We start from the raw sequence: 14,200 nt of genomic DNA, 5'->3' as shown, positions 1-14,200 counted from the left end.
GGGGGGAACCTTTTGTAGGGGTGATCAAGGCGGGCCATTTCCAGACATTCTTGTCAACTGCTGGAAGTGGCCCACCTTGATTATCACTACAAAGGGTCGTCCCCCCTCCCTTCTCCCTCCCCCCCCCCCGCTCTCCTGCTGGTGATAGCTCACCTTACCTGGTTTCAGAGTAACAGCCGTGTTGGTCTGTATTCGCAAAAGGGAAGGGAGTGCTTGTGGCACCTTGGAGACTAGCCAATTTATTTGAGCATGAGCTTTATGCAAGGTAGCCTATTTCCTCTTGTTTTTTCCTACCCCCCCCCCCAGATGTTCTGGTTTAACTTGGATTTAAACTTGGAGAGTGGTCAATTTGGATGAGCTATTACCAGCAGGAGAGTGAGTTTGTGTGTGTATGGGGGTGGGGAGGATGTGAGAAAACCTGGATTTGTGCTGGAAATGGCCCACCTTAATTATGCACATTGTAGGGAGAATGGTCACTTTGGATGAGCTATTACCAGCAGGATAGTGAGTTTGTGTGTGTGGTTTTTGGGAGGGGGGTGAGGGGGTGAGAGAACCTGGATTTGTGCAGGAAATGGCCCAACTTTATTATCATGCACATTGTGTAAAGAGTTGTCACTTTGGATGGGCTATCACCAGCAGGAGAGTGAATTTGTGTGGGGCGGGTGGAGGGTGAGAAAACCTGGATTTGTGCTGGAAATGGCCCACCTGATGATCACTTTAGATAAGCTATTACCAGCTGGACAATGGGGTGGGAGGAGGTATTTTTTCATATTCTCTGTGTATATATAAAGTCTGCTGCAGTTTCCACGGCATGCATCTGATGAAGTGAGCTGTGGCTCACGAAAGCTCATGCTCTAATAAATTGGTTAGTTTCTAAGGTGCCACAAGTACTCCTTTTCTTTTTGCGAATACAGACTAACATGGCTGTTACTCTGAAACAATACATGTGTTGTTGAAGAATCAGTAGTTAGGTCAAGGTGAGTTTTGCACTTAAAGTATGGATTCAACTATTTTGTTACATATGAAAAACAGTGTACCCTCCCCAAAATTATATCCCTTACTCTTTGAATACAGAATAATTTTGTGAGAATTTACAACTAAATTATATATTATAGGCCAGATTTAACTTTGCTACAGTGGTGTGAATACAGAGTAAGTCTGCTGAAGCCAATGGACTTAATGAGAGTGGTATGAAGCCAAAGCACCACTATGTGTTTCAGTCAAGTTATTCTATCTTTACAAAAAGAAAAGGAGGACTTGTGGCACCTTAGAGACTAACCAATTTATTAGAGCAGACTAACACGGCTGTTACTCTGAAATCTATCTTTACAGTTTGCCTGCACAATTGAGAGTAGAATCTGGCCTCTCTCTTTAAACTATTCAGATGATACATTTTTAATGGCTTTAATTCAGGAAAGCAGAATGAACTTAAGTGTTTATATGTTTTCCTGAATCAGGACCTCTGTTAGTAAGACAACCAGACTTGTAAATTTGTTGATGCCAAAATAAGGCATTTAAATGTGCTTTGTAAGTTTCACTATCGCTAAAAACAGAAAATAATTAAAATGTCTAGTACTCTCTAATGGACCACTTGTGTACGTCAAATTGCTCTGTGGCCTTTGATATATACTTAAAGGTTATTGGCTAGTCTTACTGATGTATTTTTAAAGAGCTAACTATTGATTAATAATGTTTCAGTATTAATATAACCACTTTGTGTGGATCAAGAAACATCTATAGCAGAAACCCATATTATCCACAAATTAACTGTAGATAGATCTGTTACTTTAAGCCAAATGGGGTGCACCCATTCACTACTTTACAAGAAGGATGAAACAACTATAATAGTAAAGATTAAAGGAAAACAGTCCTATTTTTCAGTTGCATACAATGAATGCAGTTCATGACTTCATGTCCCAGTGGAGCTTTTGAAGAGAAGATGTAAAGCACAAGACCCAACTTGCCTGAATTTTTGACACACTGACATTTGTAAGACTTTACCCAAGGATAAAATTTCATAATTTGGGACTTTAATTGGTTCAAATGCTGAGCAAAATAAAATGTACCTGAATTTTTAATATAGGACAAGATTCTGGAGTACTTCACGTTTTCCATAATAGAAGAGGGATCTTCGGTTCAGTCTCATGTATTGGAAACAGATACTAATTTTACAAGTCAGATAAATAACTTTGAACTTTTTTGAACCAGCCATTCTCCCATGCAAATTAACCAAAGCCACTTAAGGCAAGCACAGTGCCTTGTAAAGTCCTCCCACATTTCCAGAAGTTCAGAGCTCCATGCTGTGATGAACCCGTCCTTAGACAAAGAAGACCTCAAGGCCCATCCTTATCGCAGTGTATGACTAACCACGAACCTAACACCCCTATCCCATCAGTTGTCCCAACCCTGTAATAAAGGCCCTCTATTATCTGACTGAGGTACCCTCCCACTGAGACCACTGTGTGCTTCTTGTAAATGAAGCAATCCCAGGGGATTCTGAGATAGCAAGAGGAGAAAGGGGGAGGGGGAAAGAGAATAGGTGATGGCATCCTTGCTTCTGTGCAGCATGCAGCAAATGGTCACCTACAGCTGAGTTAGGATGGGAGCCTGCATGTCCTAGAACTGAAGCCACCAGTACTGACAGTACTATCATGAGACCTTAGTCGAGTAGTTCCCTAGACTGTTTGTTCCATGAGAAAGTTATATTTGCCTCTTCGTAAAAGAGCGAAAGGGTGACTTTTGCTGGTTGTGGTTCACACGTAAAATATTTCTCAAAAGCTCTAGCTTTCATTAGCTGCTGGAATGTCTCTGTAAAAGCTGACACTAACTGTAGAATGTACTATAGTTGAGATGCATTATGATAATTAAGAAACTTGGTATTTAATGCAACAAAATCTAACTTACCTCATGTTTAAAAACGCCACAAGTACAGTACATTTGTTATCTAAAAATTGTATAGAGCATTATACATTTTTTAAACAATTTAAATGGATTCATAAGATGCAACTCAGGAATATGCTGCAACTTTAGAAAAAAACATTAAACACGCAGAGAAAGCTTTTACCAGGGCAGAGGTAGATAGAGTTACAGGACTAGTGTTGCATAAAAGGAAATGTCAGGAACATTTTAATAGCTGTAAATATATCAGTATTTTTAAAGAGGTTTTTTGGCCAGTTGTGAAAGGGAGAAAACTGTATCTAAAAACTACTGTATATAACTGGACAAATGAATGACCACTGTTTATTATTACAGCCTCTCCATTTATGACAAAAAAAGTTACCGCTGACAGAAGAACCACCATCCAGAAAATCTCTCTCAGATTTAGAAATATGTTTTCTGAATTTCCTTCTAAGATTCCTCATTGTCATTTTTGAAAAATTACAGCAAATTAATAAGGATCTCTACCCATGGCTGAAAATAGTTTTTATATAACAAAGATGTCATTACTCTTTATCTGCATGAATTCCACGAGAGCAAGACATAGAAACACAATAAAAATCTTTCATAACAGTTGATTAGAAAATATGGCCCGCAGAAAGTCTCGCTCTCCTTGCACTTTCCACCAAATATATTAGTGAAGCTGGGATTTTAACCCCCCACAGCTTTACCACAAAGAAACGCATTAATAAGATGCAATTTAGATTTGCATTTTTTAATAAGCAAGGGGATCAAAGAAAACTTGAATGCTGTAAGGCATGTTAAACTGTGTGCAAATTCAAACTTCAAGGTACACTACAGAATGAAGACACGTTTGGACTAAATAAGACTGGAATTTTATAATTGTAATTATAATTCAATTATAAAATTATAATTTTAATTAATTTATATTTATAATTAATTTAATTTATAATTATAATTAATTATAATTTTATAATTTGCAGTGCAAAATATATTCTTTTATTACCTGTTTGAGTGCAGCTGGTATGTTTGGCAGAACAGCAGGTACCTTTTATTTGCACCTAAAATGTTTCAGTGATTTACATAATTTTAACGGGTAATGACAAATCAGAAGGTACGGCGGAGGACCAGCAGTGAACAGATTTGATCTTTATAACAGCCCAAGAATCTTCTCATACAGGATTCTGGTCTGTTTTTACATAGGTATATGAGTTTCTTAAACTATCACATCATTTCAGTGAGACATGAGAATGGTATGTCCCCTTAAGGCAGCCACACAGCTGTAACCTGGTGGGATGCCCATCAGTGGTGTATTAACTGTTATGGAGTGTGAAGCCAACTGCTAAAGCTTTGCCATTAAAACAAAAGCGTGGAACCTATTCCTGCGTGCGCCTCAGTTTACTTCCCACAATGGTTGGTTGCCTTGTTTCCTGAGTGATATAATGCAAACCAATACGGTCACTTCTGACATCTGTACATATTTAGAAAATCTGACAGGTACACAAAGGGGTATATAGATGTTGAAAAGGGCACCAAGAAAACAGAAAAAAACAAGAAGCAAATAGCCTCAATGAGCTAATGATAAACATTCTCTTCTGTGTAAATGTTTTAATTTTTTTGAAGAATTGGGTTCAGAGACTAAAGGCACCTCCAGGCATGACCAGCACTTACTCATCAGATCACCACAGGCCTCACTGATCTTGGCAGTCTTACAAGGATCATATTTTCACATGGATGAACTGTTCCTGAACAATTTCTCCAAACAGGCTTTCTATAAGCATCAAGCATGCTTGTCTTCTCTTGCCATTTATATTTCCTTGATTAAACATGTTTATTGTAGACATCAAAAGGAAAAATCAAGTCTCTACTAACGTAAGGATTTAAACAACAAAACAAAAGAACGTGGGACTAACATACCATTTGTATCCCTCACATTGTTCACTCTGCTTGTACGTTCTATCCCTTTCCCCTACCTTGTCGTCTTGTCTATTTGGACTATAAAATCATTGGGGAAGGGTCTGTTTCATATGCTATGTTTGTACATTGCTGAGCACAAAGGAGTCCGATTTTCTGGTGGCTCCATGCACTACTTTAATAAATATGATTAATTCATGTGTGAACAATCTTCATGTCTCTGAAAAATGAGGTAGCAGAACAGCTTTAGGAGGAATCGTATTCAGTGCTCCTGTGCCATAGAGTAGAAAATGGTTCATCTTTATTGCTGTTGTCTAAAAGTTGTATCAACTTCTTGGGAAGGCTGAGATTAAAACTCTCATCACAGCAATCTGAAGATACAGGAGACTAAAGTCTGCTTGCAAGTAACCTGGTAGAAATCCAGAGTAACTCTACTGCTTTAGTCAAGGAGATCAAAATCTACCTCATTTAATGCCCTCCTCCCTTCTTGGCATTGGCTCTTCCAGCACAGAACAGGAATTGGATAGCTTTTTAAGCATCACATAGAGCAATATTGGGAATGTCTGCAGCCACTTTCTGCACACAAATTTCTACTATCCATAAATCTAAACAGAGGGAGGAGACCATCTTCCCTAGCTCTCAGAAAGAACCCTCAGGTACTGAACCTTTGAGCAGGAGTCAGGATTTAGCCTTTAATTACCAATTCTTTTCTTGCCTCCCATCCTTGGCAAAGACAGATTAATTGTGCTCGACATCAGGCAGGACACACACCTACTCTGTCACACTGAAGTTTAATGGCGGTAAAAAGGACTGCAATGTCATCTGAAGCATCTAGTATTGGCCATGCTCAGAGATGGGATAATGGGCTAGATGGAATGCTGGCCTGATCCAGGATAACAATTTTATATTCCTATGCTCCAAATGTATGTGTAAGTCTCTAGATGATTAAAAGAACCAGTATTCTGCATTTGAGTATCATATGGATTTTTTATGTACAAAAAAACAAACTTGGATAAATACATAATCAAATTCTGATTCTATGGGTTTCCCCAAACTTTTGTTAGTTTCCTATAACATATTTACTACAGCATGATCTTGGTCACAGAAACACAATAACAAGTGGGAGAAATCTAGAGCGCCAAAAGCAATATACAAGTTAATTTTTTGGATTCAACAATAGTTTCTCTAATGCCCTGTGAAATATTTAAAACCTGGCTGCCTGAATGTAAAATGGTACTGCTATCACGTGGCACAGTAATCATGCTGGATACGTACTTGAATTACTAGGCCAGAGCTATCAAGCCTTATTGAGTTGGTAAAATCTAATGGTTTTAAAAGATCAACGTTGGTTTATGAATCTGTCCCACAAGAAAAAAAAGGGAGAGAAAATGCTTTATTCAAATTAGCTTCCAGTATTATAGCTGAAAACAAATTCTAGACAATAAAAGAAACTAATGTTTGATCTAGATCTATTCAATATATCTAAAATATGTCCTATTATACATTCTCTGTTATATGGTCTTATTCTAGAATATGCTCTGTTTAACTATTAATGCAATATAGCATTATATTAACACCAGATTCTATCAAAGGCATTCCTGGCACACCTGAAACAAAAAAACAGAATTATAATTTTCTATATAGTGTTGTCACTGGTTAGACTGTGTGGATACTGAATTGTTAACTAACCGCAACAAAAGAATCACCATTCTAATGAGGATAATATATCATGGCAATGTCAATTTGATTAATGTAATGGGGGCACATTTCAGAAGAAGAAAATTACAGGTCATTAGGAGTAAATTCAAATTATGTTACAGGGTTGAATGATTTTCTTATGTATATAGTGAATATTTTGTTTTGTATGTTTATGTTTTGTTTTAAAATCTCAAAGCATTCTTCTTTCCAAGTTAACCATGTTTAACACAATTTGGCTGGTTTCAGAGTAACAGCCATGTTAGTCTCTATTCGCAAAAAGAAAAGGAGTACTTGTGGCACCTTAGAGACTAACGAATTTATTTGAGCATAAGCTTTTGTGAGCTACAGCTCACTTCATCGGATGCATACTGTGGAAAATACTGAAGATGTTTGTTTTTATATACACAAATCATGAAAAAATGGGTGTTTATCACTACAAAACGTTTTCTTTCCCCCCACCCCACTCTCCTGCTGGTAATAGCTTATGTAAACTATTTCCCCTTGTTTTCCTAACCCCCCCCCCCTCCTCAGACGTTCTTGTTAAACCCTGGATTTGTGCTGGAAATGGCCCACCTTGATTATCATACACATTGTAAGGAGAGTGATCACGTTATATAAGCTATTACCAGCAGGAATGGGGTGGGGGGAGAGAATACCTTTTGTAGTATAAACACCTATTTTTTCATGATTTGTGTGTATAAAAACAAACATCTTCTGTATTTTCCACAGTATGCATCCGATGAAGTGAGCTGTAGCTCATGAAAGCTTATGCTCAAATAAATTGGTTAGTCTTTAAGGTGCCACAAGTACTCCTTTTCTTTTTACAATTTGGCTGGTAATACTTTTCCAGATTATACAAACACCTTAATTCTGGGCTGGTTAGAAAAGAAAGAAAACCTTGGAATCTAGGACAACAAATAACTGACTTTTATTAATAAAATTCACACACAAACACCATATGTTTACACAGCCCTTTACAAAGCAGACTGTAAACTAAGTTCCTTGCCCCCCCAAAAAGAAGTCAGACAAAAAACAATGCAAGGCAAGACATGGCATAACAGTTCAGATAAGGAAGAAGAGAGGTTTCTGGGGAAGGCAGCATCGTGGAAAGTAAACAGCAAGGAGTAGGAAAAAGAGAAAAGGAGCAGTAATGTGAGAGGATTAAGGATAATACAGGGAGCAGGAGTTGGAATAGAGGAAAATCAGAGCCAGGACATAGGTGAGGGGAAGATTATATAAGGCCTTGTAGATGAAGATGAGGATCTTGAATGCGATATGGCAGAAGATAGGAAGTCATTGAAAGGATATGAAGTCTGTATACAGTTGACAAAAGCCAAGGAACGTATATGCTCTGGGCCAAACCATGGCCTCAGAAAAAGTTGCACAAGGGCCAGAGGTATGCGGATAATTTCACAAGCTTCTACTTATAGAGTTTATAAAAACCATCCGGGATGGAGAGGAATGGGATTTTCAGTACTACGGAGGGTGGCATGAAGCATGGCTGGAAAAGTCTCTATCGGAGACAATACAGATGTACAGAAGAGAGGCGAGGAACCTGCATACGCACAGAGCAACCACACAGGACAAAGACGGGTGGAGGCTGGAGGGGCACTGGTTCACATACATCAATAAGAGCTCTTTTTGGCCAGTACTTTCTGCTTCAGCCTCAGGGACAACAGGATGGCAAAGGCAAAGGACTGCTGTGGTTCCAAGACCAAATCCAAGCATCCATAACCCGTCGCACTACCAGAAATCTGTGAAAGGCTACATCTACACTTGGAGCTGGGGTGTGATTCTCAGCTTGCACAGATATACACATGCCAGCTTGACTAGAGCTAGTGCGCTAAAACAGTAGTGTAGCCCGGGTAGCATGGACCATAGAAAGCGGCAGCATGGGCTAGCCATGCTGAGTACATACTCGTGGACTTCAAGTGATTTTGGACATGGCATGGCTAGCTTGTGCCGCCTCTTGTTACTGTCTGTGCTACCCCAGCTACGCTACTATTTTTAGTGTGCTCGCTCCATGACAGCTAGTGCAAGTATGTCTATGTGAAATAGGAACCAGACTCCCAGCTACAAGTGTAGACATATCCTAAGTTAAAATTGATTCAGATGGCATTAAACTTATTTGCCAACTAGTCGTATGCTACCTGACATTTTGCTACAGAATGCTGCTGCTGAGAGGGCTTCCTCAAGTCTGGCACCCTCTCAGCCCAGCCATGCATTACATGATTGTGGATCACCAAATGCATACATATTTCATTGAGAGGCATCAGTGGAGTTGGAAGAAAGGGGAAGAGGGTGTTTAGTCTTCACCACTCACTGTCTCCACCAAATTTTGGCCTGTCCCAGCAGGATTTCCCCTCCTCCCCCCGCCCCCCAGCCATCCACAGCATTTTATTAGTGCAAAATTAAGCCCTCTCTAACTTATGCTACTGGAAAAGCTCAAAAAGCACATGGAATTAAAGGTGGGGGTTTCATCTAATTTCTCTTTGATTTGAGTCAGACAAACATTATTTAAACATCGTTTTTTCATATTCAGTGCTTCAGTCACTCCTTGTCAAAGTACTTACATGGCCCTTCTCACCACAGTCTGAGTGCCTCACAAACACTAATGATTTTAACAAGGATCCTCAGAACACCCCACAGAAGTAGAGAAGTATTCTACCACCGTTTTACAGACAGGGAACTCAGGCACAGAGAGATTTGTTTTGACTTGCTCAGGATCACACCGGAAATCTGTGGCAGAGCTGAGGACTGAACAGAGATCTCAAGTCCCAGTCCAGGGTCTTGACCACAAGACCCTCCTTCCTTACAATATTTTTAAAGTATACTAGTTGTAGTCAACAAGTTTAAACTAAAATAAATATTGAAATAAATATATTTATAGGACTACATGTTTATTTACTTTAATTGATGTATTCAGTATTTATTAAGGCCTGATTCCACAGTCCTTACTAAGATAAAAACTCCTATCAAAGTCTATGGTAATGAGTTGTTCGAAGTCAGTGATAGTTTTGCTTGAGTATGGATAATGGGATCAGACCCTTACTTCCATATTAGATTCAGCCTTTTCTTACATTGGCAAGAGACAGATGTTCAGCAAGCTAACCTGAAAAAACTGAACATGGATTAACTGTCAGTGATAGCGCAATGATCCATAAGCAATAAACCTATATACAGTATTGTATAATATGACAGACTATGTTGTGTTTATTTATTTGTAAATATAAGCATTGCCAGTGGGTTAGAGATCAACAGCCAATATCCATTTTAGAAAGTATCTATATTGTCTTTAACATATCATGCATTTACAACACTCCAAAGTGGTAAGGACCACTATACATCCAGTCATAAATAGATAATACCCAAAAACATGCCATATTCAATTCTAAACAATTTTAATATGGTCTGCTAAAATACTTAGAAAGCAAAAAGACGCGTCGATAGCAATAATGGACCAACAACTCCTCTGTTATAGAATTTTAATTTACTAAACTGGTAAAATGAGTTTGTCTAAATTATGCCCCAACTACTTTACAGAAATTTTAATACTGAGCCTGGCCTGTAGCTGCATTTGTATGATAAACAGAAGTTGTATCTGGCCGTATTTTATTATTAAAATGTGGTTCTCTGTAGTGTAGATTAGAAAAGACAAAAGGAAAATAATGGGCAAGAAAGAAAAATTAGACCCAGCCCTGCATTGCATAGTACAGAGGTGGTCAAACAAGTAGAGCTCAGAAAGCTCAGAAAGAGAGGAAGTAGAGGCTGTATGGCACTATCTCCCTCTGCCCCCAAGACAGCAGAAATCCTTCCAAATGAACACTGTGCTGATGGGGCTCTGTGGGTGTTGAGGGATATCTGAGCAGCCAGAGGTGGGTGTACCCAGAACACAGCTTCTGTTCTTTGCGCTGCCCCAGAGGAAGTTCTGCAGGAATAGGAGCTCTCTTTTGTGTACCTCCAAAAATCAGTGGCTCCAGCACCTAGTCTCCTGACAGTGCACCGACCAAACAGATCTGCCCCAGTGAATTCCGCAAAGGTGCTGGTGCTCAGAACAATTAGGCGCTGAAGAGCCCGGGAAAGTGCAACAGATTCTGCAATATCTCAGGAAGGCTGCAACAGGGGTGCATTGGTGCACTGCTGAGACAACAGGATCAAGCTTTGTAAAGTTCATTACCACACTGGGAAACTGTCTCAGGATATTTGGACCCACCAGTAGTTCCTCGGTAGTTCGTCAGTGTCAAGGTTCCTTCCCCAATCTGAACTTTAGGGTACAGATATGGGGACCTGCATGAAAGACCCCCTAAGCTTATTCTTACCAGATTAGGTTAAAAACTTCCCCAAGGTACAAGCTTTGCCTTGTCCTTGAACAGTATGCTGCCACCACCAAGCATTTTAAACAAAGAACAGGGAAAGAGACCACTTAGAGACGTCTTCCCCCAAAACATCCCCTCCAAGCCCTATACCCCCTTTCCTGGGAAAGGCTTGATAAGAATCCTCACCAATTGGTACAGGTGAACCCAGACCCAAACCCTTGGATCTTAAGAACAATGAAAAATCAATCAGGTTCTTAAAAGAAGAATTTTAATTAAATAAAAGGTAAAAGAATCACCTCTGTAAAATTAGGATGGTAAACACCTTACAGGATAATCAGATTCAAAATGTAGAGAATCCCTCTAGGCAAACCCTAAAGTTACAAAAAGACACAAAAACAGGAATATACATTCCCTCCAGCACAGCTTATTTTACAAGCCAATAAACAAAAGAAAATCTAACGCATTTTCTAGATAGATTACTTACTAACTTTACAGGAGTGGTAAGGCTTGCATTCCTGATCTGTTCCCGGCAAAAGCATCACACAGACAGCCAGAACCCTTTGTTCCCCGCCCACACCAGATCTGAAAGTATCTTGTCCCCTCATTGGTCATTTTGGGTCAGGTGCCAGCAAGGTTACCTTAGGTTCTTAACCCTTTACAGGTGAAAGAGTTTTGCCTCTGGCCAGGAGGGATTTTATAGCACTGTATACAGAAAGGCAGTTACCCTTCCCTTTACATTTATGACAGACAGATTCACATTTTACATTCTGATATTCCTCACTTGGCACTGAACATCCTTAGTATGCCTTTCAATCCCTCATATTTGGTCCCATGCACCACTTCTCACCAAAACTGTTCAAATAAAGCTAGCTTGAAGTTTCTCGAACTGTTTTGTAGTTAGGACATGACAAGAAAAAATTTCAAACTTATGACCCATTTGTCACATGAAGACCTATCTTTAAGAGGGCTTGTCTGAACAACCTCTAGTTTGGTTTTAAAAAAAAAATCTGCTGGCCACATACCAAACATATCATGTCTGAAGCTAAAAGGACTTCTAATGGGTATTTTATTGTTGTCAAGGGCATGTATGTGTGAGAGCACACATGCATGCACGCAACACTGGGTATACAATGGAATGACTCAACTTTACTGTAGATTGGCTATTGCAGCTCTTTTATAAAGTGGCATTACTAAGGATATTTGTAGTGACTTTACACTGTTCAGTTGCGAAACCAAGTAAATTGATAATGTTGTCCTTACATTACTTCATTAGAGTGTGAACACCAAAACATTGTGGTCACTAGTAATGAGGAATACAGAGAGGGGGATAAGAGACGACGGGGAGGGGAATGCAGAGAATGAGAATAGCAGTTTAATACAGTGTATGCTATAAATGAAATTACTGCTAATTTCCCAAGGGATGTGTATACGTAACCTTCACATCTGGCACTCAGGTTTAAATATCATTAAGGAGTTTTGCTTTAAAAAAAAAGGGAGGGGAGGAAATAAACTGAAGTGCTCTAAATCACAATGTAAAATTGTTTACATAGTGGCAGTGGATTTTATCTTGGAAAGAAAATCCAGAATATAGAAAACCTGCATGCTGGATGTCTATGGCTTCAAGAATCAGTTGCCTCAGACAGAGGAGATGTTCACAAGAACAAAACCAAACCTAACATCAGCCAAAACACAAAGAATCAGTATCAGTTCTTGAACTGCTAGTACAGTTGCCTATAGCCAGCCTAAGAGTCACTCGTAACACTTCAAAGTATTTCTTTTACAGGCTTCTTATATTGTTAATCATGCCCCGTTGTAGTTGTGGGTGGCTGATGATGCTCCTGGAAAACAGCAGCAATGGGAGAAGACAGGGGTTGAAATTATATGATGAGTGAAAAGTACTTCACCAATAAAAGACAGCCTTTGCTTTCAAATGCCTTGCAAAATATACAGGCCCCAATCCTCAGGTCTTTATTCAGAGAAAAATTCCAATGGAGTCATTCAAAGTCAATGGGGGTTTTGACTCAGTGAGGAGCTCAAGACTGGGCCCTTTCTGTACATGTGTGCTCATATGCACTAAAATCTGTTACCTTAAAAAAAAAAAAAAACCAAAACTTTGCTGCCTCTTAGAGTGGACCAAATCACTACAGCTTATAACAGTGTTAGTAAAGCACTTTGGATCGTCACTGTTCTATACATGAATATTACAGTAGAGATGAAAAAGAACTGCAGACAATGTACAAACAAACAGACATTATTTCTCAACCTGCATAACTGCATGCATACTGCATGTGCTATACTACTTTGGGCTATGTTAGGTCACATTGTGTGCTGTACATTTTTATTCACTGTAATATTTAATAAGACACACCTATCAATAGATTTTGTACCCAGTTTTTCTAAAACTGCATGCACAATTAATTGACTGAATTTTGCCAACATCTAAAGCAGCAGCAAGTATTTGGTATTACCATATTTTACTTGCAAACTCAAGAGCTGACTGCAATAAAAGAATGGTAGTGGATTCACTTTTTAGAGGGATAGTTAAAATGGTATTCCACTCCAACTATACAAGTAATTTGTCTGAATATGAAACGCAGGAATTTAGGTTATTTCCTTGAACCTGTAGAATTATATAGAATACTTCTTTCATCTTTATTTAATTACTGTTCTTTAAAATTACAAAACAGCAGACAAAAGGTGAAAAGATTGAAACAAAAAATGATCAGATTCATAATTGTATATAGAACACAGCTGTGAACTATACTGATCACCATTATAAAAGAAAAATTAACCAACAGATACTGCACAATGATTTCCCAGGAATGATAGTTATTTCCCCTTACCGGAAAGGGGAAAAAAATCTGTGGTGTCTCAGATGAACGTTGAAAATTACGTCTACTGTAGATACATAATAAAACAGGATAAATACTTTGTATGCACATATAGTGATTATCTCTGAGAACTCGTGAAGGACGGGAGAGATCCCAGAGGACTGGAAAAGGGAAAATATAGTGCCTATCTATAAAAAGGGGAATAAGGACAACCCAGGGAATTATAGACCCATCAACTTAACTTCAGTACCCAGGAAGATAATGGAATAAATAATCAAAGAATCAATTTGTAAGCACCTAGTAGATAATAAGGTGATAGAAACAGGCAACATGGAGTTGTCAAGAACAAATCATGTCAAACCAACCTAATATCCTTCTTTGACAAAGTAACAAGTCTGGCGGATAGAGGGGAAGCAGATGTGATATATCTCAACACTAATAAGGCTTTTGATACTGTCTCACGTGACCTTCTCATAAGCAAACTAGGGAAATATAACTTAGATTAATTTACTATAAGGTAGGTGCACAACTGCTTGGAAAACC

General features: G+C 38.8%; 1 protein-coding gene across 2 annotated transcripts in view; it reads right to left on the bottom strand.

Moving 5' to 3' along the window:
* Positions 1 to 14,200, bottom strand: part of GFRA1 (GDNF family receptor alpha 1) — a 204,632-nt gene that overhangs the window by 97,506 nt on the left and 92,926 nt on the right. The gene's annotated exons all lie outside the window — the stretch shown is intronic.

The sequence above is a fragment of the Lepidochelys kempii genome, chromosome 7, assembly GCF_965140285.1.
Source record: "Lepidochelys kempii isolate rLepKem1 chromosome 7, rLepKem1.hap1, whole genome shotgun sequence".
NCBI classification, from domain to species: Eukaryota; Metazoa; Chordata; order Testudines; family Cheloniidae; genus Lepidochelys; species Lepidochelys kempii.
Note: the sequence above shows the minus strand (reverse complement) of the source record. Positions and strands in the feature narration are given on the sequence as shown.